The 27,058-nt window shown below is 36.4% G+C and overlaps 1 long non-coding RNA gene and 1 pseudogene across 3 annotated transcripts in view; one reads left to right on the top strand and one right to left on the bottom strand.

Annotated features, from left to right (window-relative positions):
• LOC143665596 (uncharacterized) overlaps positions 1 to 27,058 on the bottom strand; it is a 112,231-nt gene that overhangs the window by 10,507 nt on the left and 74,666 nt on the right. The window lies entirely within an intron of this gene.
• Positions 24,167 to 25,514, top strand: LOC143665594 (cytochrome b-c1 complex subunit 2, mitochondrial pseudogene; annotated as a pseudogene).

Raw genomic sequence — 27,058 nt, forward strand, 5'->3', positions numbered from 1 at the left:
TAATAGAAAGAGCTCATTCATCCATCACTCTGAAGGGAAAAAAAATGACTTTGGATAACATTTGCTATTTCATGCAAGAGTTGGTTTTAGTAATTTTTTAACTGGATTAAAATGCGATATAAATCCCTCAAGATCATGAATTTATTTATTTGTATCTAAATATTCATATCTAACCACTGAATACTTATGAGAATCTATTTAAAAATAAAAATAATATGTTATTTCCAGGTACTTGCTATCAGTTTGATGATGATGATAAAGATTGCTATCTGCCTAAATTGAAGCTTAATTCAAATGATGTCATTCACAATCCAGATCACTTGCCTTTATTGAAGATAACTCCCTACATTGTCTTAATAGGTGATTGTCAAGGAATGATCAGTAATGGAAAAGTGGAGAAGTGAGTTTTACCCCTAACTGAACACCCTTTTAAACACCCATTGTTGTTAGAAATATTTTAAATAATGCAGTAATTCATCCTTTACATCTTCAATAGAGAAGAAGCACATAATTTAGTCTCTTCTTAATGGCTTAGGGCTATTGCTTTGTACATCAATTATTGACTTCTTTATAAGTCCTTATACCCATGGGATAGTATTTCCCAAATCATGCTGAGAACTGCCAGCCTGATTTGTTAAAAATACAGAATCCTAGGACCTAGACCAGATGCATAATCAGACTCTCCAAGAGAAAACCAGAGAGGGTGAGTGTTTACTAAGCCCTCCAGGTGAATCTTATTACCAGAAAAGTTTGAAAAACAACAGCCTTAGGTTGTATAGCCTTCTATCCCATGTTAATAGATCCCAGGTTACAATGTCTCTTGAGTTCTTTAAGTATTTTTTCTGCCATTTTCCTTGTTGCCAACTATTACTTCTTTTAACTATTATTATACCCATCTCAAGCAGTCTTTCTCTTTCTTTTTTTTTTTTTTTTCACAGGCAGGCACCGGGAATTGAATACAGGTCTTCAGCATGGCAGCTGAGAACTATGCCACTGTAGTCTTTCTTTAGTGTAAAAGAAATTTATACGTCTCTTTTAATCAAAAATGTGTAAATTACTACAATCTAGGGATTCAGATAGCCAAATCCATTAAAATTTGGGTGAAATAATAAGTAGGTTCTAATTGACCACTTGGTGATGAGGACCACACTGTACATACAACTAAAACTAAACATTTTTAATTTGAAGATTTTATAGTTATCTCCCTATTTTCTTCACCTCTATATTTTTGCAGTTGTCCAGTACATGCCAGATTGTTTATTCTAACATAAGTAGAAATTTGGTATTGAACAATCCATCAAGGCTTTGTTTGGTTTTGGGATTTTATCAAATTTTTAAATTCTCATTCAGATATCTTGCATCATAGAAATGCTGTCTAAATTCCTTGTAAGTTCGTAAGTTATGGCAGCCACAAATTCTACTTGATGCTGGGCCTAGGTTCTTTGACAGAGAGGGAAAAGAGTGAACCAATTTATTTATATACCCCAAATTTCCAGACATTACATGTGGTTTCTTAATCTAATTGTTGAATTTTGCGGTTAGGCTAATTCTTGTCTATTTGGGTATCCATCTTCAATACTTAATATGGGTGACCTGGCGAAACAAGAAAAATGTTTCTTGAGCACTAGGAGATTTCATTGACTGTCAAAACCGAAATGTCAGGTTCTTTGCAAAGCAGCCACTCAGAGATTAGTGAGTGTGAATATTTGAATTCTTCTCTGATGTGTCAAAAGACTAGTATAAATTGGTAGTGACCCTAGAGAAAAGTGAAGCAACTCAGCTCTAAATTTTAGTATCACCTTGTCGGAAAGGATTTGGCTTCATGTTCTCAACCAGGGTCTGTGTTCTCTTGAATATTTGTTTAAGATCCCCTCTCAGTCCTTTTCCTTGAAAAGAGAGGCTGAGGATTCTTTCCTGAACGGTAATTAAATTCTCAAAGTAGTTATGCTGAGTCTCACCCTCCTCCAAGTTGTTTGTGTTAGCTTAACGGAGCCACTGCAACCTGTCCTCTTCTTCCTCGCTGTGCTATCGAGACACAAAAAGAAGAACCTTTGAGCCAACCATCTGCTCTTCAATTAAACCAGCAAGCATATTCTTTTCAATAATTTAAGTGGGCGTCTTTTTGTTTCCAAGTAACTGTTGGTAAAAATGCATGAATTAATTGGGAAAATGAACTAAAGACATGATTTCACTTGCAAGATGGAAAACTTAAGGAAGCAAGGTGTGACAAGACCACATCACATTCTTTGCAGTGATACTTGGTCCTATAATTCCCTCACCTTATAATTTAGCCACTTTCCACTGAGAGTCTAAGAACAATTGCAATGGTTGTGGCTATAAGTAAGCATGATGCAAGATTTGCTAATAAATTGGACTGCTTTATAATTACCCGTGAAATAACAACACTTGACCCTGATTTATTTTGTGGGCTGCCTTTTTCACTCGAAACATGTTGAAGTTGATCTTTTTTCCCCTAAAACCAGATGTTTTAACATTTCAAAGAAGATGGATGGAATGCAAACTCAAGACGAAAACTGTTTTAGGTCTACATTTGTTATTATTGTTATTAAAGAAAGGTCTAGGGCTCTACTCAAACTGTAAAGAAGCCAAAATTCTTAGATGACAGTGACCATCATGAAATTTTCTTAACACACAAACAGCTTTGTTTCCATTTTCTGCAAGTGTATAAGGAATGAAATATGAATGCTAAATCAGGCAATAAAAGATTGGACATTTTTGAAGTTCAACGAGACGTAACAAGAGTCCATTTTTTTCTTCACTTATGTCTATTAAATGAGAAGGCTCCCATTGCTTAGAATATGAAATTAAAGATTTTAAGCAATAAAATCTATCCACCCAAGTGCACTTTTGCAAATACTTTTGACAATTTTGTCTGTGTCTATGATTCGCTATTTTGACAGCACAAGGAATTTACACAATAACCTGGGAATTGAGAATTGAGAAGTTTCCAAAAGCCCTCCCCAAAGTGAGAAAGGCAAAGAGCTCCCGTTCTGTTCTCTTGATTGTAACCAGCTGGTTTCAGAGAAGCAGCCACTCAGGCCCCTCTAGGGCCAGCGCTCCTAGGTAGTGGTTCTAAATGGATGAGGACAGGGGGAGGGAGGCAAGAGATAAGATAGAAATGCATGACCTATGGCTGATAACTGCAGTGACAATAAAAAGGAGGGCTGACAGAGTGACATGTGGAAATGCAAGTCCACTCTAAACCAGAGCAGAAGGAGCCCTTTCTTAAATAATGATTACTTAGGTAATCTCTCTTCACTTGATTAGATCATTGCATTAGTGCTTCATTTCACTTTATTTATTTATTTAAAGTAGATGGCCTTTACTAACTAACCAAGGTAGGTACTTAGGAAAAGTGGATTGACAGAACTTTTCTGATAGCATTTGCACAGCATCAGATTATAATCACCAGTTTCTAGCTGGTCCAGAGCCCCTTGAGTCACCAAGGATTTAATGTACTATGGCTGCCTACAGAAATGAAGGCAAGACTCATAAAATGATGCAGCGCTTTACTGTTGCTTTAAAATCATTGTTCGCCAAATTACCTTGAAGGAAAATGGCCTTCAGAGGGGGTTGTTTATGAGTATTTTACACAAAATGGAATGTTGAAGTAGAATAGAAAAGATTTGATTTTTGTATACCACCTTTATTAGACAAGACACGTCACAGTATATTATAAATCAGCAGCGTAGACAGTTACAATGGCTACTACCCATTTAGTAATCACTTGATGTAGTCTGTTTTGCAAAGAAGGCAAATGCGGAGCCAAAAATGAGGCTTGTTTTGCTAAATTTACTGGGGTCTGGAATAGTAGAGTAACAGAACGGGAGTTCTGTTTTTTAGTATTCCAATATGTGCCAGGCCTCTGTATATACATATGTCACCTGGTTTTATGAGCTCACAGTATTTGGAAAAGACCTATTACAACTGTCCTAAGTACCACAGAGAGGATATGCGTGGTGTCATAAAGACAGTGTCATGAAGGGTGTGACTCATATGGGAAAGTAAGAAAAGCTTAAGAGAGGACAGAGGAGCCTGAGCAGTAGAGGAGGAGGCCCAGGATGCCTTCTAGGTAGAGCACACAACCTGTGCAACACAGTCCTGTGTTGGGAAGTAGCCTTGGCAGATGGAACATCTGAAAGGAAGCCTGAATGGGTGGAAGGCAAGAAGCAGGCAAACTGCCCTGGGAAATGAGTGAGAAGAGTTGGGAAGGGGACACATTCTCCTTGGCCTTGTAAATTAAGGACTAAACAGCAAGAGCAATAGGAAGCCACTGACATGTTTTTAACTATACTCAGAAAATCTCAGGAAATGCGGTTCAATGTTGCTGCTCTTGTCTACAACTCAAAAACTCCAAATTGTTCAGGAATTGCGGCATTCTACATATTTTCATATATATACTCTGCCTTTCCTCAAGAGATCTCAATTTAAAAAAATCAAAGTCCAGATACTTACAGCCTAGTGAACCTGAAGCACAGCTAATTTCTCCTTTTTGCTTGGCACATTAAGAAAGGGTCAAAACAAAATTCTTTTAAATGCCAGACATATACTTGCCAATGTTTTCCGGGACAATAAACAAACAAACAAACAAAATATCAAAGGGGGCATTTTATGCGGTTCTTGCATGATTGTTTCACAATTTCTCTAGAGCCATTTCTAAATTGTGGAGAGAGGCTATGCTCTCCTCTTTTACGCTGATAGTAAAAGCAAATATTTACAAGAAAGCCTGTCCAAGAAAGAAAGAGAATACACATATAATCTGTTTGTATTGGTCTCTGTCTGCTGTTCAATTTTATAAACAGCTGCTGGCCAAATGTAATTCGAACCCAAACCCCAAATTTTATGCCTTTTGGTTGGAGGTAACAGAATATTTTGCTTAAATATGTCAAAGAAACTGCTGAGAATTGTTAAGGGTTTCGGTTGGGTGGTTTGTTTTTTGGCAATTTGGAACTCATTTTGAAGCAGCCTACAGAACCATATAGCAAAGTAAGAATTTTTCATTGTTACAAAAGCCCAGTACAAGCTTAAATCGAAGACATTAGAGTATGCATTTCCAATCATGAGTAGGTGGCACAAATGTGAATCCTACTGAGAAATAATGAGATGTGTGTACATGTGAACCTCCCGGGTATCTTTTTGAAAACATATCCCCAAGAGAAAATGACATAAAACAACTTGCAATTAAACTTTATTTAATGCCAGATGAGAAACAAATGTTTTGGAAACTGTAATTTTTAATATAATAATAATTTGCTTTGCATGTGCAAACCAGCAGCTTCTTATACCACACCAGTTTCTTAGCCAGCATATATTTTTAAAGTAACTCAATAGAGGCTGAGATTTTAATTGCATTTTTTCCTTTATTATGTATACTTACATTGTAAAGGTTTTTTATTGAGAAATTAATTATTTCAGCTTGATTTTAGAGGTCATGGGACATATATACCACTTTGACTTGAATGTTTTCTTTATAGGCACCTCATAACCAAAACATTTAGCAGATTTTTCCACCTATTATATGTAAATAAGTCACAAATTTTTCCAAGTCTAAACAGTTGTTCCTTTGGCATTTCTGGATATCACAGGAATTATTCTCAAGTGTTTTCACTATAAGGACCCCAATTTAATGGCAAAATTTACATGGATCCCTGCCACAGGATAATAGACACATCTTCAGAATGTATCATTCATCAATTGGAAGAAATCACAATGAGAAGAAAATTAAATCCAGGAACAGTTTTAATAGAATATATGCTTTGTAACCACAAGAGCTTATGCACATATTTGAAAAAAAGTTCAAGCTATAGTATTTGCTCACTCTAAAGGTAATGCTTTGATCCTAAATGAGCCCCTGCAGTATTTCAGAGGTTCTTTAAGGGTCTTTGGCTAGCTGCTGAGAACCAATCAATATAATATGAAAGAGTTCATAGGATACTTCTATTTGTGCTAATAATTATTTATTTATATAAAGATGCATATACATAATTATATAAATCATTTTACAATTTATAAACTGCATTTTACAACTATCATACTAACAATGAGAAACTACAGCTCAGGAAGTTAATATGACTTTTCCCAAGATGACTGAAAAAAATGGTTATTAAACTGAAAACTGGTCAGTGTATTTCTACGGTTGATTTAGAATTAATGTGGGATAATTTACATTTGAGGATAAGATCGCAAAGTGAAAAGGTCTAACATACTTAGTAAGCATTTTCCTTTTTCACTTTTCCTCAATATAGAGTCATATCTTTGAGGGGGGAATTTTTCAATCAAATATACTGAAATTAATGTAGCCATCCTGAAACAAGATTTTAATGAGTCTCAAAACCAGCTGAGAGTACAGTAATGGGCCATCAAAAAGAAACCAAAAGAAGCCACTGTATTTAAGTATTACATAATTAAAACCAAGAAGCAAGTCTGTGCAGAACTGACTTTTTCACTTAGCTCACAGTAAAAATAAGAGAAAATTATTATATAGCACCATAATGGCCACCAATTTCAAATGACTTTCTCTTCTACACTATCCTGAGGACTGAAGAATGTGATAAGCAACTGAATATAAGGTCAGTGATATTCTGTGTAAGCATGAGTTATCTGCTTTAGTTGATGAAAATGCTAAGTGTTTGTTATCTTCTTAAATGTCTGGACAAAGATGAAATACCAATAAATTTTCGCTTCCTTAGAGAATATTCTTGTGTTTATTTGAAAAAGATTTATTTAGCATTTACTATTCTTATAGTTGTACTGAGGGATTCAAGATTCATGAAGACTTGCTGTGGCTCATTGGGACCCTTTAATCTAGTAGGAAAGATGAGAGACAGACAGTTCCCCTGTGGGAGAAGTTATCTCAAAGGTGAGAGCTATGCTGAATTATGAAGGATGGATTGGAATTAGATAGCAGATTTGAGAAGGAAGCAAATTCCTCACAGAGAGAATGTGATGAGTAAAGTACAGAGCACGCTTCCATAACAGCAAATCCTCGGGTTTGTCTCGGCTGCAGAGTACATGAAAAGTAATCGTGGGCAGAGTCTGCAGAAGTACTCAGAGACCAGACCTTGAAAGACTTTATTACATGACAGGCTATGGCAAATTAATGATTCATTAGGTAACAGGGACCATTAAAACTTTTTGAGTGAGTTCAGAAATATATTAATCTGTCTCCATTATATAGGATGAATTAGAAAAGAGAATATATGGATCTCACTTGGGAAATTACACACATACAGACCAAAGCCAGTGAAGCGGTGGGAGTGGGAGCAGAAAGATTCTAATGGAAAGAAGCTAAAGACACTGGATAAAGAACTAACAGATGACAGAAATTCATGGAATTGATTGGATCAAAACAGAGATGCAGAGCTAGGGAGAAGAAAAAACCAAAACTACTTCAAGAAGGAGTGATGCAGAGAATGAGAATACCATAAATATGCTTAGAAAAGTCAGAATACTGGGAGTTTGGGAGAGAAGAAAAAACACGAAGACTATGTTTGAGAAACATTTAGTCTGAGGAAGAATTCTCCTTACTGCTCATCAATATGGAAATGCCCAATAAGCTGTTGAAAACGTAGGTCAAGAAACTGAGAGAAAGGCCAGTCCTGGATAGTTCAATGTGAAGTCACAACAGTCTATATTATTTCGCTTATGCCTATTAAATGGGGATATGCTTAGAATATGAAATGAACATCCTTAGAATATGAGTTTTTAAATTTTCAGATTTACTTAGCAATAAAATTCTCAGACCAACTATATTTGGGAGTCTTTGAAAAGAAATTAGATGACTACGGGCAAAAGAAAAATATGGAAGTGGTTATATTTGGAAATAGTCTCCAAAGTCGGTTTCAAAAAGAAACAAACATTTGAAATTTGTATAAACTGTTAATAGATAATTAAAGGTTTTTAAAAGGAAATTTTTCTTGACTATTTCAGTCTTCATAAGTTCTGGTTTTTTGGTTAAGGATAAAAATATGTATTTACATTCACAGTACCATACATATATACATATGTATATATATATTACCATCTAAAAAATAAAAATAAACAACCAATATAATGATTTACAGACACCATTAAAATAAACGAGCAGGTTTAAAAATTGTAAACTTTTTAAAAATGGCATTTTTTGCATGGAAAATCCTGAAGTAAAAGAGTTGAAATGCTAGAAGGAGTTTCTGCAATACATCACTTGACAGGAAGTTAAGTTATCAGAATGAAGTCCTATAGGTAACAATCTTATATCCGTACATGGCGTATGTCCTAGCTACCATACAGATATGAAAGGCCCATTAGGCTTCCTTATCAGCTGTGTATTGGTGTAATTAGAGAGTTCGATAGCATTAACCTGAACTGCAAAGTCTCTTGACAATGTCCTGTTATCAGTCATCTAACCTTTGAGTTTAAACAGCTGCAATTATCGACTTTCTCCTGTCCCTACCAAAGGAAAATTTCTTTCTGAAATGTTTAGCCGAAACTATTAATTTCACTGCCCTCCAATTTTTTTTTTCTTTAACCATAATTCCCCCCAAAAAATACACAGCAGTTTTCTGAGGTCAAAAAATACAGCACAGCACTAATGATGCACAATTAAACATAACCTGCAGATAGCTTATTTCAATACACAGCAGTTATGTAAAACAATGAGCAGAGTCTCTAAGGTAATCTTCCAGGTTTTCAAATTCACATTTATCCTTCAGCCCTTTCACAGGGCTTTTCACAGATGATCAAGTTTGCATGTGTTTAGTTCTACTACCGAGATATCTTCTGACCAGGCTGAATAAAATATTGTATGATTGCCAAACCCCCTGCCTAATAGGGCTGAAGATGAGCCATCTGGATGCTCTTTAGGTGTCCCAGCGTGCAGCACTAGCTTTTGAGACGCTGTGGCAAGATCAGAGAGCTCCATACCAAATCAGGAGAGCAGAGACAGCCAAAAGCCATACAGGTGGGCAGAGTCCAAAAAAATTAAGGAAGGGGTTCAAAATATCTTTTAAAACAATATCAGAAACCAGAAGGCACTCTGAGGCAGTCTGATGAGGACATGATCATTTGAGTTGGGAGCTATGGAATGAGGCTGGAAACACACGTAGGACGTTTAATGTGTATCAGTCACTATTCTTATGATCCAGAAAGACCACTTTGCCTGACTGGGCTTCCCAGACTTAAAGAGCAAGGAACAGAATGACTAAACCCCCAAAGCTAGTATTTCCTCTACACCAACGGTTTTTCTCCGCTTGAACTCAAATTAGCAATTTCATTTACATATTCTAATCTTGGAAGATCCATTACGTCAACCTGCGTCCTGCTATTAAATTTGTTATTGATTTATGTAAACACAATCTTCTTTTTCCCACGTTCTACCACTCCAGCAGGAATTTGAGCGCGGAGATATCTTTTACTCTGTGGTCACTGTAATGGAATTGAATTCTAGTAACATGGGCCTTCACCACACTAGGTCTCCTGCTAGGAACTTTGTGTTCCTTCACCTCGGTGAGGAGCAATGAAGCAGTCATTATTGTGGTCACGTCATCTTCCTCCCTCTGCTGCCAACACTGAATCAACCAAAGACTCAGTGAACCTCTCCAAAGGGTGTCATCATGGCTTAAGAAAGGGGCTGAGACCCACCACAACTCTATTTTTTGGTACCAACGGCTGTAATAAGTAGGAAATCGCAAAGAGCTGCTCCCCTTTCATGGCTGCTACTTCTGTCTCTAAATGGCTTTCAGCAGCACACCTTGATATAGCCAGCCCTAACCTTCAGGAGACGGTAGCGACTTCTATTTGCTGATCTCAAACAGCCCATCTGACTCCAGAGTTTTACAGCATCCTTGAATCTTTCTTTCATTGACTAAATAATGGACAGCTGTCTTCAATAGCTATCAGCAACAATTCACAAACTCTGTTCCACAAGGTTTACACATGTGCACACAACACACGACACTAACACACACAGGATGCTAGCAGTTTTGTTGCCTCTACATTCAATTTTATATATGAATGTAATATATGAAAATAGTGAATAAGTGTGTAAAGAGCTATAATTGCCATGGAATTATCTTCTTTTAAAGAATACACACCAGGACACCTAGAAGTTACAAGTCACGTTATGACTTTTCCTCTATACATTGATGTAATGTCTACCCTCAGGTTCATTAATCCTCAGTTCGATGTATGCCATCCGTTTGGTGACAATTGGTCTACATTAGCATCTTACAACTGAAAAGATACCACATGGTTTTATTAAATATTTGTAGTATATTAAAAAAATACATATTACATAATCTCATATGCCACGAACTGTCATTGAAAAGGGAGCGTATTAAGCAAAATGAAGTCATGTAGTTTTCAAATTGTATCTAAATAAACAAGTGAAAAATCAGAACATATCAAATGAAAATGATGAATGTTAGTTTTTCCTTTTTGGACAGAAGAATAATAAATGATTTTTGAAACAGTTCATCTAGCATTGCACAAATATTGCAAACATGAAATATCCATTCTTTTTTTTTTGCTGTGTGAAATAAGATTTTCATATTTTATAGAACTGTTTAGTAAATAAAATGTTAAAAGTACAAACCTCATATGAAATATAAGATTTGACAGTTTACTAACAACTAAACACTATGTATCGCTTGTTTCAATACATAGCAATTACATGCTGGGTCTCTTGATTTTAATGAAAAAAATAAATTATCTGATTTGTTTTATAGTTACAAAGCTAGAGCACACATATGAAGAGTTTTCATTTCTTGCAACTTTTAAATCAGCTGTGAGACCATGATCAATGCATAGAATATATCTTATGACTTCTTAATGGTGTTTCATTAATACATGATAAACATGTTTCAGCAATTACGTTTGGGAAATTCTACCCTAAAGGAATGCTCAAAATGGAGGCTCTGTCAAATCCACCTAATACTTTATAGAATAACATATTTCTGCCAGCTAGCTGGACTTGGCCAAATTCTTTATTGCACCATTGGAGAAGCAAGCACTCTTTTTCTGATCTCTGAGTCAGGGTTCAAGTCCTCCTCAGTATTTCCCTTGGCTGTGGGTAAACTGTCTTATTGCCTGTTGATGTGCATTCTGAATGTGTCTGAATGGAGCCTTTTATTGTTTCCAGATATAGCCTGACATCCAGTATTTAGACTATTCTAAATGAGTAGAAAAAACTATTCATATTCATTTTTGCAAATAAGATCCTAGGGATTTACTTAGCGTCCCAAAGTTCCCCAAAATATCTATGCAAATTAAACTAATAGAGACCTCAAAATACAGTCATTCTGTAGACATTTCCTGGAACAACAATTCCTTGGACATAGTTTATTTTGTATATCAAATTAAATATTTCCTGCACATGAAATAGCAAATTTTATTCCAGATTTCTCTTGTACTTTCCCTTTTAATACAGAGTGACTTTGAGGTTATTGAATTGAGGAAACGTGCGTGTGTGAGAAACCCCTTTCTCATCTTCCTCTATAAAGTTATTACATTTTAACTTTGGTCAGGATATCTTGATTTCTTACACAAATCTATGATCAACAAACTAATTACTATGCTGCCTATATCACTGATTCTGTTTTTGTTGCTTTTTTTTTCTTGTCATTTCCTTCCTTTCCCAAGCCTACAGACATTTCTCTCCATCCCTCATGGTTACAGATTTAGATCCGGAACATATCCAAAATAATTTTCCATCAATAGGCTTCACATGCACATTTTTCCTTTATCTGAAACGTCATTCTCTTTAGTCTGGATAGTTCACAAGGTGTTACCTAGAAAAGGATTTTACCCAAATTATCCAAAGCCTAGTTCATTTATCAAACCACTGTCTACACTTCACAAAATGAATAGCAAATGGCCCCCAGTCATTGTGAACTGATAACTTGGACTAAAAGTCATCAACCTCAGTGCTAAAGGCATGGAAAATTCCCACACTCTACCATAAAACCCTGACCTGGGAAATTTATTCTAATGTTCACAGGAAGCCATAAATTATAGAATACATTCTGCCCTGTTGACTCATAATTTGTAATGGAATAATATAAAGTTTACTCAGCCTTATTCTCCCAAAAACATCTTAAGGACACATTAAGCATCTAAAGCCCATAACAAGGAAAATATATTTTTCCCTGACATGAAAGAAATAGAGCCACTAGGTATTGATAGTTATAGCTCCCAAAGAGAGAGAGGAGAGGAGAGAGATAGAGACATAGATAAAGAGGCAGAGAGGGAGAGGGAGAGGGAGAGAGAGAGGAGAGGAGAGAGATAGAGACATAGATAAAGAGGCAGAGAGGGAGAGGGAGAGGGAGAGAGAGAGGAGAGAGATAGAGACATAGATAAAGAGGCAGAGAGGGAGAGGGAGAGGGAGTGGGAGAGGGAGAGGGAGAGGGAGAGGGAGAGGGAGAGGGAGAGAGAGAGAGAGAGAGAGGAGAGGAGAGGAGAGAGAGAGAGACATAGATAAAGAGGCAGAGAGGGAGAGGGAGAGGGAGAGAGAGAGAGAGAGAGAGAGAGAGAGAGCAGAGGAGAGAGATAGAGACATAGATAAAGAGGCGGAGAGGGAGAGGGAGAGGGAGAGGGAGAGGGAGAGGGAGAGGGAGAGGGAGAGGGAGAGGGAGAGGGAGAGGGAGAGGGAGAGGGAGATGGAGAGGGAGAGGGAGAGGGAGAGGGAGAGGGAGAGGGAGAGGGAGAGGGAGAGGGAGAGGGAGAGGGAGAGGGAGAGGGAGAGGGAGAGGGAGAGGGAGAGGGAGAGGGAGAGGGAGAGGGAGAGGGAGAGGGAGAGAGAGAGAGAGAGAGAGAGAGAGAGAGAGAGAGAGAAATATGTATGGATGACTAGAGAAACCTGATAAACTGCAGTGCAGTTGCAATAACTTTCCTGACAATTTTTTTTACATTGACAGCTGGTCTTCAAAATATTTCAGAGTAAATTTCCCAAAGAATACGTACTGCCCCAGCATAGCCCTTAGCTATAACCCTGGCAGAGAAAACAGAAGGGGTATGTATCTCTCTGAAAGGAGTTCGCTGCTCATACATACCAGAAGTTGGTCACCATCGCCTGTCCAGATCCCTTACAAAAATGTCGAGATCTTCTTTTATCCCCACTGTAATCAGTAGTTAAATCTTCTGTGTTTCTATCACCATAATTGCACTCTTAACTTTTCATTTTTTTCTAGATCTTCTTCCTCTGCCATGGCCAAGCCCTCTCATCATCTCTCATAACCTCCTAAGAGAATTCCCAGCCTCCACCCCTCTTCTACACTGCTGCAAGAGTGATTTTCCTAAGATAAAATTCTTATCACATCATTCCAAAGCTAAAATCTTTCAATGGTTTCCAGTTGCCTTTAGGGCCAGTTTGATTAACTCGGAAATAGAGAACAGTATCCTTAGCAATCCAAACTTTGCATATGTTGAGACTCTTGTCTAAGCAGTCCCCTCCCATCTAGCCTTCCCTCACCACTAGCCTTCCTCTTCTGGAGATGTACGATGCACCACTCTGTTTCACCCTTTGCCTGAAATGCACCTACTTCCCTCAAAACCACTCTAGTTGGCAAATTCACACTTACCTATTAAAGTCAGCATTAATGCCATGGAAACTTCCCTTTTCTCAGACTGCTTTTTCTCCTTCCTCTGCTCTGCTCCTTGGCTACTTTATTTTCATACCTTTACTATCACATTTACTGAGTAATATATGATAGTTTATTCCTACTCAAGAGGAAGAGTCCTTCAAAGTCACAAAATCTGTCTAAACCATCTTTGGATAAATCTCTTGGTATACAGTAAATGTTCAATGAAATTTTATTGTGTGAATAAAAGTTAAAATCTATGATTTAGAAATACAACCTTTTGAGGGGATGTGAGGGTAGTTCGGTGGTAGAATTCTCACCTGCCATGCAGGAGACCCGGGTTAGATTCCAGGCCCATGCGCTTCCCAAGCAAAGAAGCCAACAACAACAACAAAAACCAAAACAACAACAATAACAAAAGTTCAACAAATGGTGCTGCTATAATGGGATACTCACATGGAAAAAGAATAAAATCACCCCGCCATACAGCACACACACAAAAAATAAAAAATTTTTTGTACAAAGAAAACTATTCTTTGAAATTCACGCTCTTTGCCTCCCTCATCCCAGCTGTCTTGTCCCCTTAGAGTGAGGCCTCTGGCAGCATGCATCACCACCATCAAGCTGGCACTCTCGCCACTGTTAGCTGGGTAGTATTGTCAAGGCCCCAAAATACTCCCCTGGTTCCCTTTATTTTGCCCTGAGATTCTTTTCTCCATAAAGACATAAACAGCGCATTGATTATTTTGTCATCTCAAATTGGTACTTAAATTTTCCATCTAAACAAAGAAGGAATGGAGCTTTGTTTTTTCATTGGTATTGGTGTATAGGCTAAAGAATAGTCATTTGCAGACAGATGTCTATTGACTTAAAAATTTCCATTTAAAAATCATCCAAGTTTAAGGAAAGTGTCAACACACTTTGGAAAAGAGCTGCTTGGCAAGCTTTTATTGTAATAAACTGATTAAACAAAACAATAACCTTTAGAAAACACCCATGCAGCAATCAGGCGTTGTGATCATTTTGTTTTGACGACTTTCACAGTTGGAGAGGCCCAAACTGTCTTGGGTCTATTTCAGTTATCACAATTGATCAATTGTCTAATTGTTTTACATGCCTTGAATTGTTCTTTGCATAACCCAATCAGGCTACGTCTTCTTTTCCAGACTAAGAAAAACATCACAAAATGTGTTGGCTGAAACAACAGGAATTTCTTGGCTCATGGTTTCAAAGACTAAAAGGCTTGCTTCTACCCTCAGCTGGTAGCGTTCTAGCTGGCCACAAATCCTTGGATTCCTTGACTTTCTAATAGCACGGTGATGTTCTCTCCTTTCTCTGCTGGCTTTTGTTGACTTCCATCTGCCAAGCTCGTGGCCTCCAGTAATTGGATTAAGACTTGTCCTGATTCAGTTGGCCATGCCTTAATTCGAATGTCATCTTATTTACAATAGATTCGCACCTACCAGGGTGTAGGTTAGGATTAAGAATATGTTTTTTTCCAATGTACATAATTCAATCTGCCACAGGTGGTTTATTTATCCTGAGACCATTTTCCATTATGATTATAATATATACAAAGATCATCATTATTAGCAATTCATTCCATTTGAGATATAAAGTCCATTCTGCAATTTTTAAACAACAGCACCATGCTGAGTTCTAATATCTTAAAGGAAGAGTGCCACTGTCTTTTGCCAGATGATATTATTTTCTACTTAGGAAAACCTGCCTTCAGTGATGAACAGGCGTTTCATGATGGACATCATGGTCAGTCATTTTCCCTCATTTACCTGGATAGGAGATTTTTCACACACTCTATAATCCAGAGTATTGCAAAGTCATCTGCAAATTCATTTCCTTTCTTATGAGATAATACCCACTCAATCTGGTTAGGGTCAAAAGTTGAATTCTTTCATTTTTCTTTTTGGCCATTTTAAACTATGCACACTGTGGGTGGTCTCTTACTGTGTATTTTACTTTACTATGTATTTCAGTAAGAACAAGCCATTTTTAAAAAATCAATGTTCCCTGTTTGTGGATAGGGATGAAATGCCTATAAATGTGACCATTCAAAGAGCTGATGTGAAAACTGCAATTTTTTGGTTGAATTCTTCATTTTCTCAAAAGCTGGAAGCACTTTGTATCTCACAAATTCTGAAACATAGTCTTTCAAGTTAATTATTGGCCATGGGCTGACTAGCTGCCAGGGTCTATGAACCATCTGTCCGTCCCCCTTTCTAACTCCCCCCAAGGTAACCACAAGATGCCATCCACTCCCTGCGCCCCCCAGCCAACCACCACTCTCCAGTTTAAAATTATGATCAGCAATCTAAAATGGCTGTGAGGTTTTTCTTCTTTCTTTCCTTCTTTTTTTCTTTTTAGCCGTATAATACTGGATAAATCTGTGTAATTTACATAAAGAGAGAAAGACATTCTTCCCTTTCTTCCTGGGTGGTGTTTAGTTATGTGTATTTGTAATTCTGCGTTCTCTTCACCACGATGGAATTAGAAAAGAGACTGATTGGCTTATCTGTCATCTCCCTTCTAATGCTTTACTGAATTATTGGACTTCTACATAGCAGCCCTAAGTGTAGCAAGGTGTATGTCATTATTTTTTTCATGAGACCCAAAGTTATTTTTTAGCAACCTTCTTCTTCTTTACCTAAATTCCATATCAAATTAACATGGAAATGAAAGATTCATAAAGAAATACAATTTCTTCTAAGGATAAATTCAAAAGTCATCTGCGAAAGTTGTAATTGTCATTATCAATGTGCTTTTTCTGTCACATGGTACAGAATGCGCTTAAATGAACTCTGGATTAAGTTAAATGGTATAATAACATTATTTTACGAAACAAAACTTACAATTGAATTTGTAATTGGAGACTATCCAAAACAAAATATGAAATAAGTTAAAAATCAATAGAAGATTTTTCAGTAAACCTTTCTGCAATCTATTCATTAGGCAACATAAATATTTTATGACAATTTATAAATTAGACATGCAACTGAAACAAACAGCTGTATAGTACAATTTTGTTTAACAAAAGTTGAATGATATTGTGATAGTTTGTTGTGAAGAATGGCTTTTTTGGTGAGAAGGTAGATTATTTTTTCATTTGTGTAAATAAATTTGAATAATACGATGAAAATGTTGAGTAATTGCCCATGATGAATATCTTACAAGAGCTGTGTCCCTACAACAGTAACACACAGCTGTGTCCAGATGTGGCTGAATACAAATGAATTCTCTCCTGTTTTATTTTACCTCTAATTTTGTTTTTTTAATAGTTAGTTCCCATCATGCATAGAAGAATTTTCCAGGAAAGAAAGCAGACAGTCAATGAATGATGTAGTTACAACGCTTTATTATTCATACTCACTTTATAAACAATCAATAATAAAGAACAATATATTTTGATCCAAGCAGTTCAGAAAAGTTTATATTTAAAAATAGTTGCCTATTTTTTATCAAAGCTAAATGTATCATTTCACATGTCATGATTTTGAAGCCAAAGTTTGCACTCTTTCCTTTCACCCAGAATGAATCTGAGGTAGCAAAGTACATACTGATCAATTTAAAATTTTATTAATTCAATGTTTCTTTCCAGAGCCAAATGTCATGCTGAAAGATTTACCTAGCATACTTCTGTGTAATTCATTTAACTCAGGTGTAAACAATTCAAGAAAATTAAAGCATTTTCTGTTTCCTCTTTTATAGTTATATATGGAAAATATACAGAAAAGGAGAGTATATGATTTTATCAATAAATTTGGAAAAACAAATTATCCTCGATGATCAAGTCAAAAAACTAATAGTGAAGAGTTGAAGCAGTGAGTTCTTAATCTTCATTATAGAGACCACGCAGGGGTTTGGTAGGACTATCTTCTACAGTTCTCAGGTGTCTAACCAGAGCCTTCAAACAATTCCAACACAAAGTTAGGACTGCAACTACCAAGCCCCTAAAGCAAGCCTGTCCTTCAAGTCTAGCAAGAGAAGAAGTCAAGCAAAAGACCTTGCAGTCTTTTCACCATATTTCACAGTTAAATATTAAATATTTCACAATAAACTCATCTCCTTGATTCCCTTTCCTTACTAGTCACCAAGAATGGTGACTACTCTTTCCATCGCTACAGCTGCTGCTCAGATTTCTTGTGTTAATTTTTGGAAGAGTACATTTTAATGTTCTGATTTTTCCTACCTCACTTTTATTTTTGTGGCTCTGTTCTTGGTGAGCCAAGAAACATAAAAGTAGCGTCTTATGCTACCTTCCATATCAACAAAAGCCTGAGATATCTAACACCCAGAGGAAATTTCCAGATCTCAATTTCTACCTTCTTAAATTATAACAGTTTCTGATTATTTTATTTTTCTTTGCTTTCTTTAATCTTGGATACTATTATATGGTAAAATGTCAACAAGATGGTCAACCAGGTGTTGGCTAATATTTCAAAAATTGTACGCAATTTTTGAAATAATTAATATGTGGTTTCATATTACAAATTTGTGAAATTTGGAGTTTATATTTCACATATTTTCAAAAACATTTTTAAGATTGCCTATAAGAATTTTAAAAAGTAATAACCAGGTAAATAGCCACTATGAAAGAAAAATTACTTGCCAATTTGTCAAAGATCACTAACTCTTTAATAACAATTACTTTGTGAGACTTTGAATAATTTTTGCACCAAAAATTAAATTGAAATTGCAGCATGCCATAATATATATTTACAGTTTCAGTGATCCCCCCAAAAATTGTAATTAAAAAAATGGTCTCATCTAAAGCTTGACTATATAGGGCATACAATGTCTAACTGTTTTCCATTGCTGTTTACATCTTGCATTGATTTATGATCCAAAATGTGTTTTACTCATCCAGCAGGTCATATTCTATCAAGCATGCCTCACACCCCCAAAAAACAGTGCTAAAGGACCAGTATCTCAGGAAAACGCATTAGTATACTGTCTACTTGATCAATCCTTAGTAAGGCAATCCCTTTTCTCCCATGCCCAATGCTCCATATTTTATATGATTAAACTTAAAGGTATTTTATGATAGCAAAAATAACTGTCTTCCCCTGAAAAGCTGCTTGTAGGAAGGACTGATTAAACTTTCATGCACACTCTATAGAAGAATGCATGCCAACCAGCATCTTGGATTGAATGAAATCCTAATCGTGGCACATTTGTGGAAATTATAAAGGTTGCTTATTAAGACAAAAAAAACTTTGAATATTGTTAGACTTGATCTCCTTGTTTCAACTTTATGATACAATTTATAAACATTAAAAATTTATTTTTACTATATTGCACTAGTATTAATAGGCTTGGTAAATATTCTGAAATATTAAAATTAAATTTATAAATACCCATTAGAATATACTATCAATATTATTTCAAAAATTTAAATTTAAAATATAAAGAATAATGACAAAAAGAAAGAAACAATACCCCTGCACATGAGATATTACATATTGTATTTATGTCTCATGTAGCTCAAGAAGAACTGATTTCTCTCCACTTACTGTTATATAATATTACATTGCTTATTACTTTTATTTTCATGAAAATGTAAGATTTTGTTGATGAAACTATTAGATTAGGGGCATATTGTAAAAGCAAATTTAAGTCTTTTGGAATAAATAAAGTCAAAATGCTACTGTAAGCTTGAGACAACTATTAAACTATCAAAAGTAGTTTCTATTAGAAAATCTCTATTATTTCAACTGCTTCATATAAAATAAATATAAAACAACTATTCTAACCTGCATGTGACCTTGTGTGCTGCATATATACTCATTATTTTACTTCTTTTGAGCATTAACAGGGGCTAATGCTTTTGACAATATATTGCTGAGATATTCCTAATCTAAGTAAAAACAGAAGAAAAATACCACTTATTAATTGAATTACTTTGTATGTGCATAAATTTTTCTAGACTAAAGACAATGAAACCATGTAGCTGTTTTGGCAGCCACCTAACATTAAACATTACTGTCCATTCCTGTCGCTTTCCTATTTGGAAGGCAAACACAAATCATTGCAAAATCTGCGGTATTTTGTGGGTCATTGTTTAGGTGTGAAATTTGCCAACATAGAGTTTTTAAATGTAAATCAGGCTCATTTTTGTCAGAACATAACTATATACCTCAGATAATAAGAGTTTCCATGTAAAGAATTATGTCAAATTGGACATAACAAAAGCATTTTTTAATTTACTGGTATAAGCTGAAAGCAACAAATGAACAGACGTCGCTTTCTCCAACAGTGTAAACACTCAAGTGCCATTAAGAGTTAACTGAAGCGAGCTGTATACCCAGCCTTGAGATTTAAATGCGTCTGCTTTCTCAATAAATGTTTTCCTTTTAATGTCATTCATATACAGAAATTACCAATGTACCATGGTACAAGGACTCATTTGTTTTGCAACCTGGTGTGATATGAAATTGTTCCAAGGCAGACTATCTTTTAATATTTGGAACATAGTTTTAACAAGGTGCTTGTGGTTGGTGGAAGGAACACCGCAAGACACTGAGTTCTCAGAAATCTAGATTTAAGAGTCCTATGAGACAATACCTTGAAATTATATAGATCAGAATAAACATTTCTATCAAAATAAAAATAATAGAAAATTTGAAATCTTAATCATGAACACATTTTCTCTAAGAAACTTATAATTCACCATATTCATTTATTCTAATGCTTCTCTTTTCTATTCAGAAATTGAATTTTGTAAAAGAGCAGTGTGAATGAGCGCCCTTCCATTCTACAAAATAGACTGCGTATTTAATTTCTTAATGATATAAATAATTTAAATTTGAATTGGACTTCAACTTTTCATTTCCCAGAAGAATTCTGAGATATATACCCAGAGGAAGTTTGACCCCAAGTTAATCCATTTATCTTAAAAAATGCATGTACCAAACCTAGTTTGAATCTAGAAAGGGTCACATGGGCTGTCAGCTTCTTGGGTTCAAGTTCTACTTATTCTCAAGGAGAGCTTCTAATAGCTATAGATTCTTTAGTTTTCTCAAACTTAGAGGTACATTTCAGCCAAGCATTCAAGACGGAATACCAAGCACACCTTCATAAAAATAAAATTAATACACAGATCATCAGAAATGTTTTCACTTCCTTCCAAATACCAAACTCCTACAATACATTAAGATTTAGTTCCTATTTATAGCTGCCTTGCCAACTTTCATTGTCTATTATTGTGGTAGCTTTTGTACTGCTCAAAGATTCAATACATTTGGTCAGAGAATCAACGTTCTGAAATTTTTTCAAAAGACATGGGACTGCAACTTAAGGTTTGCTCAAGGGGCAGAATAAAATGTGCTAAAGTGTTGCCTATTCAGAGATGACAAATGGAAGGGCAAATGTTAAAACTCCCTCCAATTCTTTTCTACATCCCCGTTTGATATAAGATTCAGAGGACATTCTTTTCTATATGCCCTTTTGATATGAGAAATCAGAAACATACAGTAGGATCGGGAGAACTCTGGTTTCCATGGAGTCAAGTCACTTAGCCAAGGGGTGTAAGTCTCCCTGGCAACGTGGGACAGGTCTCCTGGGTGAGCTGGTACCCGGCATCGAGGGATTGAGAAAGCCTCCTTGACTTACAGGGGCAAGAGAGAGATGAGGCAAAATAAAGTTTCCATGGCTGAGAGATCTCAAACTGAGTCGAGAGATTATCCTGCTGGGTATTCTTATGTATTATATAGATATTCCTTTTTAATTCATGGTATAAGGGAGTGACTGGAGGGAAGTATCTGAAACTGTTGTGCTGTGTTCTAGTAGCCTTGATTCTTGAAGAAGACTGTATAAATACAGAGCTTCTACAATGTGACCATGTGATTGTGAAAACCTTGTGTCTGATGCTCCTTTTACACAGGGTAAGGACAGATGAGGAAAAAAATATGGATAAAAAACAAATTAATAGGGTGGATAAGGGGTAAAATAAATTGGGGAGCTGGAAATACTGGTAGTTAATGAAAAGGAGGCATGAGGGGTATGGGATGTATGAGTTTTTACTTTTTTTATTTATTCCTTTTTCTGGAGTGATGCAAATGTTCTAAAAAATGATCATGGTGATGAATGCACAAATATGTGCTGATATTGTGAGCCACTGATTATGCACCATGTATGGACTATGTTGTGAAGACTGGTCAGTAAAAATATTTTTAAAAAGAAAAGAATCCTATGTATAGAATCCAACAGCAAGACCTAGTAGATCAAAGTCAGACTCTTCATTTAAGCCATCTATGTAGGTTAGAACCTCAGCTACATCTGTGACCCTAGGCAATTTACATACCATTCCGTTTGTTCATCTGAAAAGTGAGCACAATACTAGTACTGGCATAAATAAAGGGGGCGACGTGTATGAAAGTATTCAAAAGAATGCATATGGTAGTCACTATATAAATATATATTATATAAATGTTAACTATCATCATCATCACCATCAAATCATTATTCTTGGGAGCTAAATTAAGCAATGCATATGACTATCTTAGAGATTTTTAAAGAATCTAGTTGCCAATAACAATGCAATATTTTCAAAATTATCCTATTTTAAGTAGTTTTGTCTAATACATCTAAAAAATCAAATATATAAAAAGACAGCTACCAAACAATATCAAAATCTTAAACATTGTAATTAAACAAAATTGAATACTTTCACAAAGATTTGGGCTACAGTTGTTATTACTGTTTTATTTATTTTGGTACCATTTGTTCCTAGCGATTGAATAATATTTTTTTGAAAAATGCTTTACTAGCTTTTAATAGTCAGAGGGATTGGAAATAAGGAAATAAAAAGAACAGTTTCTGCTTGTCATGTAGAGAAGACTTAAATAAGAAAGTTTATCTAAGGCCTGATAGGATATCTGAATTTTTTATTGTGAACAATTCACAATCTGCTTTAGGACAGCTTAGAGTTGGGAGTTCCTTGAAGTCTAGCTTTGACATTTATTGAAGTCACCAGTAAGTAATGTTAGGAGTTTGCTTAAAGTTGTCTCCTAAAATATATGAAGACTAGCTGTGGTAAAGATGGAAGGGCACATATATTTGGTGAAGGATACTGTCCAAGAACTGTCCCCAATCATTCTCCAAAATGCCCTAAAGCCTTCAGGAAGAGAGGTGATTTAAATATTCTCCTGCGTGGGTCCATTTTAAATTTTCTCTTTTATGCAAATTAATTACAGTCATTTCCGGCGCTGGCTTTAACCAGTCTCAAAATCGAAACAGAACATGGTGTGGGAAAGGGACTAGTGAAAAGAATTCTTTGCTTGAAAACATTTTCCAGACTGTTCAGCTTCAAAAGGGAAATGGTGGTAGTTATAGTATACATTTATGTCTTCAGACGAATTCTTATGTTCTTTCCTTTTTTTGTTCTTTTTACTTTACAAATAGGCCAGCAATAGAAAATTTTATCCACCTACCACCATGTTCTACATGATTTACATTTTTATTGCTATCTGGAAGAGTACAGAAAGAGTTGGTAGGTTTTATTTGAAGAAGGATTTTTTAAATAGTTCTTAAAAATTAGTATCATTTTTTGTATCTGTCCTTTCCATTTATGCCATTTAATCAAAGGCCACCAGTGATCAAGATATCACCAGGTCCTTTCAAATTTTTCATGTACAAAGTTGGCAGTATTAAATACCCTTTAAAAACCTATAGCATTTCTTAAGTAAGTCCTATAGGAATATAGTTCTTTTTAAAACTATACAGGAAAAATCATCTGACCAAGAACACCAGAGGCATGCAGTTGTTACTCCATAGCTGCTCTATCTGAGTTTTCATGATATATGGACAATTGAATACTCAATAGGCCCTATATGCCCTAATGTTCAAAATTTTTCCCAGAGGAAATTCGGCCTAAGAGAAGAATCTCAATTCATTTTTATCAATAAAGTTTTGAGGAGGGAATAATGAAATAAACAATTAGAATCATCTGCTCTTCTCGCTGGGATCCTTTCCTTTTTCACTGCAATTATATATAACTTTGTTGAAAGATTTCTAAAGAATTACGGGTGTATGGTACTAAGTAATATGATGGCTTGAAAGAGTTAATAAGCTTCCCTCAGTGTCTAACTTAAAATTAGAGTAAAGAGCTACTCTAAGAACAATTTTGATTTGGAGGCGTGATTTTCAAGATGAAATTTAATTTACGGCATTATATCACACCAGCATTTCAAAATTGTATGGAAGAATCATGTTTAAAAGTGCATGTCATAGGGTGCATGGGTGTTTCAGTGGTAGAATGTTTGCCTTCCATGTGGGAGACCTGGGTTCGATTCCAAGACAATGCACTCCCCCCCAAAAACATATATATATATTGCATGTCATGGCGGCGCAAGGATACTTCAGTGGTAGAATTTCCGCCTGACATACAAGAGATCCAGGTTTAATTCCTAGCCCATGCACTTCCTAAAATAAGCAAACAAACAAACAAACGAAAAAAATTCAACAGACAGTACTGCAATAACGGGATACTCACATGGAAAAAAAAAAAAAAGAAATGTGATCCTGCCATACAGCGTCCCAAAAAAGTGCATATCATGGTAAAACAATCTTAAGCCATGAAGCTGCCAAGCAGAGCTGGCTTCTTCTCAAGGTTTTATTCCCTCAAAGTTGTTCCTAAAGTTAAAGTCAAAGCTGCCCCTCCAGGAGTGTCTCCACATTCTCAGGATCTTGAATTTACCAAATTACCAATGGCTGAGTGTTTCATTCTTTGGAAAACAATGTTTCTACATCAAGAAATGTTTTGTCCATTAAAGCTGGTGGTGGATGTGAGACTCCAACAATTTAAGAACTTCTCATTTGCTGTGTCTTGCATCAGGTTTGACTACAAAAGGAGCTTCACCTTTCAAGACAACCTGTGAAACTGAAGTAGTTGGTGGCAAATTAAGTGTGACTACAACAAGGGAAAACCTGGCTTACACTGTAGAATGCCAACGGGATGATACCAGCTCAATGTCACCACAGCACCGAATTTCATCGTTGGGAAGTCTCAGTCCTTCAGCCTCAGCTGAAGATAGACAAAAAATATGGCTTTTCAGAATTCACAAGCTTGCATCATTGAAAATTTACATGCTGCAGCTTACCAGAATGCCTTGACTAATTTCTTATATTGTCCTGATTATAGGATTGGGAAAGGGACACCAGAAGAGTTACATTACTATGTTGAGAACTATTTTAGAAGTGCAAGAGTGGCTTTGATTGGACCTGCTGTGAGTCATCCTGTTCTAAAGCACGTTGCTCAACAGTTTGTCAACATGAGGACTTGGTTTATCTGGCACAAAGTCCAGACACGGTGGAGGTGAAATTCGCGAACAGAATGGAGACAGTCTTGTCCGTGCTGCTCTTGTAGCAGTAAGTTCTGCCACAGAAAGCAGAAGTGAATGTATCTAGTGTTCTCCAGCATGTTCTTGGTGCTAGACCACATGTCAAGAGGGGCAGCATCTCCACCAGCTCTCTATACCAGTTATTGCCAAAGCAATTCACTGGCCATTTGACGTTTCTGTTTTTAATGCCAGTCACTCGGATTCCAGACTCTTCAGGATTTATATTATCTCACAGGTTGCAGTTGCTGGAGATGTTTTCAAGGCTGCCTACAACCAAGTAAAAATGATTATTCAGGGAAAACTTTCCAGTACAGATGCCCAAGTTGCCAAGAGCAAGCTGAAAGTTGGATGCCTAATGTCAGAAGAGTCTTCTGAGGGTTTCCTGGAGGAAGTCGGGTCTCAAGCTCTGGTTGCCAGTTCATGTGCACCACCAACCACAGTCCTTCTGTTACAGACTGACTCAGTGGCTGCCGCTGATATCACAGATGCATCAAAGAAGTTTCTTTCTGGCAAGAAGTCAATGGCAGCAAGTGGAAATTTGGGGTATGCACCTTTTGTATTTTTGTTTGTTGACGAGCTGTAATACTGAAGTATATATAAAGGAGAAAACCAAACATTTTCTCTATCCAAAGCTGCAAATGCTTTAAAGTCAAAAAATATTTATCCTTTTCCTCAGTGAGGTGAGATATAAGATACAAATGCAGGTAGTTACTCCCAGCTGACCTAAAGTAAATAAAATATTCTGTTACATATTTTTTTAAAACGTTCATGTCATGGTACATGGTAAATGAACAACTCCTCCTCCTCCCCCTCCCCCTCCCTCCTCCCTCCCTTCCCCCTCCCCTTTCTCCTCTCTTCCCTAAGTTCATGTTGATCACCAAAGACCTTTTCCTTGGCAAACTCTGCTCTTCCTTGTTGATATCATTTATCTCAACTTGAACTAGTATCTCAAATAGTTATCAGATATATACTTCCAACCTGACCTCCCTCTGAAATTAAAGCTTCTCATTTCCAAGTGCCTAACAGTGATCACCATCTAGTTATTCACCAGATTACTCAAAATGTTCAAAACTGAACTCCTGTTTTCCTTATTCTGTTAATAGCACCACCTTCTACCTCAGCTCAAAATCTCATTCACGCTTCACTTTTTCTCCTTTTTTTTTTTTTTGACACAATTGCTTGCTGAAGTCTGGCACATTTTCCTCCGCAGCGTCTGTTCCCTCCCCTCTGTCACCACTCTCCCTTTGTCATTCTGGCCTTGCTTCTGGCCTCAGGTAAGTTTCCTAGGCTGGTCTTCTGCAAAAAACTTCTAATAGGTTTATTTGAGACTTTCCCTCTCCATTCATTTCCCTATGGTTCTGGAATAATTTTCCTAAACAAGTCACACAAACATTTTAAAAGAATAGAAACGACTTACTAAGAGCTCATGGAAAATAAATACCTGCCTTCCCCTCCCCAAATAGACGCAATTGCAGTCTTTATAAGCTCGACCCAAATTGTGCAGTCAGGGACAGTGTGCCACACACAGGAAATGTCAGACAGGGTAGAAGTGTAAGAGGACAGGCAGAATGTCAGATTCAGATTATGTCAAGGGTTCAACATATTTGGGTTGAACAAGAAAGATGGGAAACAATGGGGGCTTCAGAAGATACAGACAACCAGAAGGCCAGGGATGAGCTGAAAACTTCAGCATCACAGCTTTTACAATGACTTCTCTCTCCCCCGCCGCCCCCCACCCCGAGAACTGCGGAAGCTTCTGACATTACCCTGGGCTGCTCCTTTCTATCGGCTACTAGGAAGGGCATTGCCTCTAATGACTCAGGTACCTATCTTTGACCATGCCCCCTGACTCTGGGATTCTTGACAGCAACTTATCATTTTTGTAGCAATCTCTTAAACAAATATTTCTTACACAGTACTTAATATTAGTGACACAACAAAACAATCACCCTTTAACCTCCCTTCAGGTTTCCCATGATCTAACTCTATCCTACACTGTCAAACTTATTTCTCACCACTTCCCTTCCATACATTCCAAACTTCAGGAAAACTGACCTGTAGTTTCAAATGCACAGTTCATATTTCCAGTCACCATATATTTGTCCATTCTCTTTCCTTGGATCAGAA

The sequence above is a fragment of the Tamandua tetradactyla genome, chromosome 21, assembly GCF_023851605.1.
Source record: "Tamandua tetradactyla isolate mTamTet1 chromosome 21, mTamTet1.pri, whole genome shotgun sequence".
In the NCBI taxonomy this organism is placed as follows: Eukaryota; Metazoa; Chordata; class Mammalia; order Pilosa; family Myrmecophagidae; genus Tamandua; species Tamandua tetradactyla.